The 6,594-nt window shown below is 41.0% G+C and overlaps 1 protein-coding gene across 11 annotated transcripts in view; it reads right to left on the bottom strand.

The window, feature by feature from the left end:
• Positions 1-1,902: 1,902 nt before the first annotated feature.
• The window catches only part of TCEANC (transcription elongation factor A N-terminal and central domain containing), a 32,294-nt gene continuing 27,602 nt past the window's right edge, over positions 1,903-6,594 (bottom strand). For all 11 annotated transcript variants that reach the window (XR_014835703.1, XR_014835705.1, XR_014835704.1 and 8 more), the window contains one exon: positions 1,903-2,056. The gene's annotated coding sequence lies outside the window, so the exon portion shown is untranslated. The remainder of the gene's footprint in view (positions 2,057-6,594) is intronic.

Raw genomic sequence — 6,594 nt, 5'->3', positions numbered from 1 at the left:
CGAGGTCGCCTCCGCCCCGCCCTCACCCACTCTGCCTGTCTGTTATAGCTAAATCACGGGTTTTCTTTGGGTCGACTATTCCTCCTGTCCCCCGGCTGCGTTCTGGCGGCGAGAGTGAGCATGAAATAATAGTTCTCTTCAAAAGTTGACCTAAAGTGGAAATAAAGAGATCACATAAACACGGTCACAGAATGCTGTGCTTACAATGAGAAACAAATGAGCAAATAAACGAAAAGTGAAAACAGCTGGGATATTGTGGCGTAACAGGAATTTTGTTAATTAAAATTAAAAATTTCCTTTCTGTTGATAAAGTACTACCTCTGTCCTCTCTAAATATAAAGAAATAGTGGGAAAATTAGGAATTGAGGAAGCTCTTCTTAATTCCTTATTCTAGGTATGGAATCAAGCCTTCCCATACAGTGAGAAGGATCTCACTTTTATTATTCGCTGGGCCCATGATCATTAACCTCTAGCTCTTTAGGAAGTCATTTTCAGGTAATGAATCTAATTAGTTTTTTCACTAAAAAGGTTCTATTTGAGAGAGTCTGTCACAAGTATAAAAGACAATTTTAGAATACTTGTGAAAGTGAGGCATGTAATACAGACTGAGTTCTAGTTTGAGCTTAAACGAATTTTTCTTTTATAGAAAAAAAACTTATCCATGCAGGGTATTTCCCCAAGGAAATATGAGTAAAGCTTTATAAAATACAGATCTAATGAAAATAGGGAGGAGGAAGAGATATTATCATTATTTAAGACATAATTAAAACTACACAATAAAATATATCAGAGCATTGGAGTTTTAATTTTCCAAAGGGAAAAAAGATACATAGTGTCAAATACATTGGACTAAATAGCAACAAGCAATCCATAGGATCACTAAGGAAATGCTACCTGAAAATCATATCTCATAATCATTAAGGAATGATGGAATAAGAGTTTATCTCTGCAACCATTAATACCAACCAGCTATTAACAGATACACTTAGGGAATTATTGTACCTTCACTTATCTAAGAGTTTTCAAAAAAGGGCCCTAAGAAGGTGCTATAAGTGATTCTCAGGTTGTTCCAAGATGTGAGTGAGGCATATAAACATATCTGAGTGTAGCCATGATTTGCACCTGAAGAAAGAAAAAGGTAAATTACTTTTCCTGAAGTAACTATGACTTGGACACTAGCCAACTGTCACTTAAGAATATGTGTATATTCTGGTCTCTTCCACCATCCATTTCTTTACCTAATTGACTTTAGACTCTAAGAGCAGGCTGGGTCAAAAGGTTTTTCCCTGAGGGCAGGTTCGGGGGATTTTTGTTGTTGGATGTGCGCGGTTGGCAAGCCGACACAAGTCAGCTAGACAGTCTCTATCACTCTTGCTCCATGAGCTTGTTTACTGATGAAAACCATCTTAAGAACTGACCTAGTTTGGCTCCCTTCATCTAATTAGGGTTTTTGCCTTTATATTCTGTAAACATCTAATGCATCACTCAGCGAGAAAAAAGAGGTCAAGGTTGCTAGGCATTAATGATTCCTTTCCTGAAATAATACCTACTTATTACATGAGCACTGGGAGTTGATACGTCATTTCAAGCTATAGTCTGAAAGAAATCATCTCTGGTATCTCTGATGAAAAGCTACAAGTTAATGGGCCCCAGACTCAGGTGTAATAAACACTGATCATCATTAAATTGATGATGTTTTCAACATACAAGGAAAGAGACCCAGAACTCATGGGAGGCAATGTGACCACTAAATGACATCCCTAAATAATCAGAAAAGTGGCTTCTCAGGTACTGAGACTACAACGAGGAGACAAGACCCTGGAGGAATTCAGGGGTGTCCCTAGGCACCCTCCCACATTTCCACTCCTGTCCAGCTGCTGTGTTTATTTCATAGGACCGTACCTTGCTGAATAAAATAGATTCAGTTGCTTTCCTAGGAGAGCTCAGAAGAGTGGAGGAGACATTCAATAAGCAACGGTTATAAATCGCAGTTATAAATTGGATTAAGTCCTGCTGTACAGCACAGGGAACTGCATACAATCTCTTGTGATAGAACCTGATGGACGATAATATGAGATTAATATAGACAGATCGGTAGATGACTGGGTCGCTTTGCTGTACAGCAGAAATTGACACAACACTGCAAATCAACTACAATTCAAAAAATGCTTCAAATTGGATTAAGGGCCTTGAAGGATATAAACAAGGCAGAGCTGGTGGGAATATAGGGTGACAGTACCAGGGAAGGTGTGAGTGAGGAGGTGACTCCTGCTGAGCCCTAAAGATGGGCAATGAGCCTTAGAGGGGCTGTGGCAGCCTGCTGCAAGTTGAGGGGACAGAAGGTCACCAAGAACTTTGCACAAGGCAGCACTCGATGAAACTCTAAATGAAGATGTAAACTATTCCAAAATCTTCATAACCAATGGAAAAGCTGAAATTATAATTCTTTCTTTAGCCATAACTAGATCTAATGTACAGTCTTAAAAATAATGAGGGCACGTTGAATAGGGCTGCTCTTTCTTTACCACACTCTAAACATAGCTTAACCTGGGTAATTACAGAGGGCAGAAGCAAAGAGGCATTAACATTCAGGAATGAAGTGGGGAATTTGATCCCTTCACTGATTTCCTGATGCATGTGAGTCATAAACTGAACTTCACCTTTAAAGGCAGTAGAAGGAAAAACCCAGGCATACCATGGTTATAGTATGTTAAAAAGTACATTTGTGTGTGTTTGTGCATATGAATGTTTATTTTTTTTTAAATGGAAAGGAACAAGGAAAATCAAAACAGTTGAACTGTGGAGTTCCCTGGTGGCACAGTGGGTTAAGGATCTGATGTTGTCACTGCAGTGGTTTGTGCCACTGCTGTGGCACGGGTTCAGTCCTTGGCCTGAGAACTTTAATAAGCCATGGGTGCAGCCAAAAACAAAAAACAAAAAACCAAAAAACCAAAAATCAAAAACCAAAAAAACAGTTGAATTGGTAGGGCAGTAGAATTCTGGGGAACTTTTATTTAAATTTTTGAATTCCATGTTAAAATATGCTTTTGAGCAATAAGTGGGAAATTTTAAATTTAATGTTATTGAAGTATAGATGATTTACAATGCTGTGTTAATTTCTGCTATACAGCAGAGGGACTCAACTGTATATACACACATATCTATTCCTACATAGGTTATCCCGGAACAGCGAGTAGACTTCCCTGTGCTATACAGCAGGTCCCTGGACATTTTTTTATTTATTTTTTTGCTACATCCACAGCATATGGAAGTGCAGACCAGGGATCAAATCCAAGCCAGAGCTGCAACCTACAACCTACACTGCAGGTGTGGCAACGCCAGATCCTTAACCCACTGAGCCACAGCAGGAACTCCCCTGCATTTTTTTTTTTTTTTTTTTTTTTAGGGCCGCATATGCAGCATATGGAAGTTCCCAGGCTAGGGGTTGAATCAGAGCTGCAGCTGCTGGCCTACACCGCAGCCACAGCCATATGGGATCCAAGCCATGTCTGCGACCTACACCACAGCTCTTAGCAATGCCAGATCCTTAACCCACTGAGCGGGGACAGGGATCAAACACATATCCTTCCCATGGACACTAGTTGATGCATCACCGCTGAGCCACAACAGGAACTTCCCCCCTCCCCCTCCAGAAATTTTTTAATGAAGCAATTTTAAGCAAACTTTAGAAATACTTTATATGGCACAACAAGTGTAATCTTTGCCTTCTGCTACAATGGTTAGGGCAAGGCAAAAATCCAGTTAGCTTAGCAACTCTTTCCTTCAGACAGAAGCCTTCCAAATCCACACAGACACATGCAAAACTTTGAGCTGCTCCTACAACTCAGGACAGTAATGCTGAAGTGGGCTCTTCTCGCCTCCCCATTGCCACATGTCTGAGTACTCAATGCCCATCAGCAGCTTTCTTGACCTTTTCTGTGTATGAGCGAGGCCACAATTGCACTCACATAAGCAACTTCTTTCCTCTCATCTCCTCCTATCACTGTCATCTGCGGAGGCATAAATCATCTGAGCTGGTTCAGGCTGCTGGCCACAGCTGTAACCAGACTCAGCCTAAACGCACCCCCTGATTTGATTAAAGTGATCCGTCCCGCACACTATCTGCCAAATGGAGGACAGAGGGAGCTCTCAGTGGTGGCAGACACTATCTAGAGCATTTATGCTTCATTTATACACAGTGTCCACTATGCAACAACAACAACAAACTTAGACATGCCAAGAAGCAGCAAAAAGTGACTGATGATCAAGAGAGAACCAAACAATAGAACTGAATATGTGATGACCATTTGGAGGTATCTCAGGAATGCAAAGGTGGTTTGACATTAATAGTTTAAAAGAGGGAATGGACTGGGGCTTTGGGATGGGCATATGCAAGCTGAGGTATATGGAATGATTAGCCAACAAGGAACTGCTGTGGAGCACAGAGAACTCTACCCATATCCTGTGATAATCTACGTGGGAAAAGAATCTGAAAGAGAAGGGCTATGTGTACATGTTTGACTGAATCACTTTGCCGTAGAGCAGAAATGATCACAACCTCATAAATCAACTCGATGTCAATAAAACTTTAGAAAATAAAAAAAGATTTAAATAAAAGGGGGAGGAGTTCCCCCTCTTGGCTCAGTGGTTAATGAACCTGACCAGTATCCATGAGGATGAGGGTTTGATCCCTGGCCTCGATCAGTGGGTTAAGGATCTGGCGTTGCCATGAGCTGTGGTGTAGGTTGCAGACGCTGCTCAGATCCCATGTGGCTGTGGCCGTGGCGTAGGATAGCAGCTGTAGCTTCAATTAGACCCCTAGCCTGGAACCTCCATATGCTGGGGGTGCAGCCCTAAAAATACAAAAGACAAAAAAGTAAAATAAAATAAAAGGGGGAAAAGCATACAGTCATCTCAACAGATGGAGAAAAAATGGATTCAATAAAATTCAACACCCATTCGTGATGATCTCAGCAAACCAGGAATAAAAGGGAAGTTGCTCAACCTCATAAAGAGTATCTACTGAAAACCTAGACCAAACGTCATTCTTAATAGTTAACAATCTGTGTAAGTATGCCCTTTCAAGCAGGAAAAAATTAAGTATGTCTCTTCAACGTTGCAACGGAAATGCGCACAGAAGTAAAAGAACAAGTATGAGGATTCCAAGGGGAGAAATAAAGCTGCATTAAACACAGATGATATGCATAGAAAATCCAAGGAACTCTATAGAAAATTTACCATCCAAAGAGTATAACAAGCTGTCTTACTGTAAACTGAAAGTTTGTGTCTTCCCAAGATTCATATGTTGAAATCCTAATCCCCCATGTGATGGTGTCAGGAGGAGGGATTTTTTGGGAGGCTTGATGATGAGATTATCATAAAAGAGACCTCACAAAGCTCCCTTGTCCCTTCCACCACCTGAGGACACAGCAAAAAGAAGGCCTCCATGAACGTGGAAGGGGGCTCTCAGCAGACACCAAATCTTGGGACTTGTGGCCTCCAGAACAGCAAGAAATAAATTTTTTTGTTTATAAGTCACCTAGTCTATGGCATTCTACTATCACAGGCTGGATGGACTAAGATAGTGGCTGGATAAAAAATGGCCAACAAAGAACAAATTCCAGGAGTTCCTGTTGTGGCTCAACAGGTTAAGAACCCAACTAGTATCCATGAGGATGCAGGTTCGATTCCTGGCCTTGCTCAGTGGGTTAAGGATCTGAAGTTACTATACAAGACAGTGTAGGTCACAGACACAGCTCAGATCTGGTGTTGCTGTTGCTGTGGCTGTGGCTGTGGCGTAGGCCTGCAGTGAAGCTCGGGTTCAACCCCCAGCCTGGCATATGGAAATATGCCACAAGTACGGCCCTAAAAAGAAAAAATTCCATTTATACAACCAACAAACACAGGAAATATACATAAAAAACCCAATTTCAATAACAAAATTATATTTACGAACAAATATAATACACAAATAATGTGAAAATGTTTGTGGAGCAAATTTGATGTGGTACCTAAAAGGAATAGATCTGGGTGCTACTATAGTAGCCACGAGCTTCATGTGGTTACTTAAATTGAAATATAAATCAATTAAAATTAAATTGCATTTAGGATTCAGTTCTTTAATCAGATAAGCTTCATTTACAGTGCCTAATAGCCACATATGGCTACTGGCCACCCCACTGGACACACTGAACACTGTAGATAGAGAATAGTTCCATCATCACAGAACATTCTAGTGGACAGCACTGGGCTAGAGTATGTCCATTTATCTCATAAATTTTCAATTAGAATGCAATGATTTAGGAGTTCCCGTTGTGGCTCAGCAGAAATGAACCTGACTAGTATCCATGAGGACACAGGTTTGATCCCTGGCCTCGCTCAGTGCCTTAAGGATCTGGCATTGCTGTGGCTGCGGTGTAGGCCGGCGGCTACAGCTCTGATTTGACCCTTAGCCTGGGAACCTCCATATGCCTCGGGTGCAGCTCTAAAAAAAAAAAAGAAAAAGAAAAAGATCATGATGATTTAGACTGCACTAAAGTTATACCCTCATAAATGGAAGCATGACTTAGCAAGAAATACAGATTAGGAGTTGCC

Source organism: Sus scrofa, chromosome X (genome assembly GCF_054392235.1).
Source record: "Sus scrofa isolate SSC_HxYL_T2T_F1_AM1 chromosome X, Sscrofa_HxYL_maternal_Yorkshire_Landrace_v2.0, whole genome shotgun sequence".
NCBI classification, from domain to species: domain Eukaryota; kingdom Metazoa; phylum Chordata; class Mammalia; order Artiodactyla; family Suidae; genus Sus; species Sus scrofa.
This window is presented reverse-complemented; position numbering and strand designations above follow the sequence as displayed.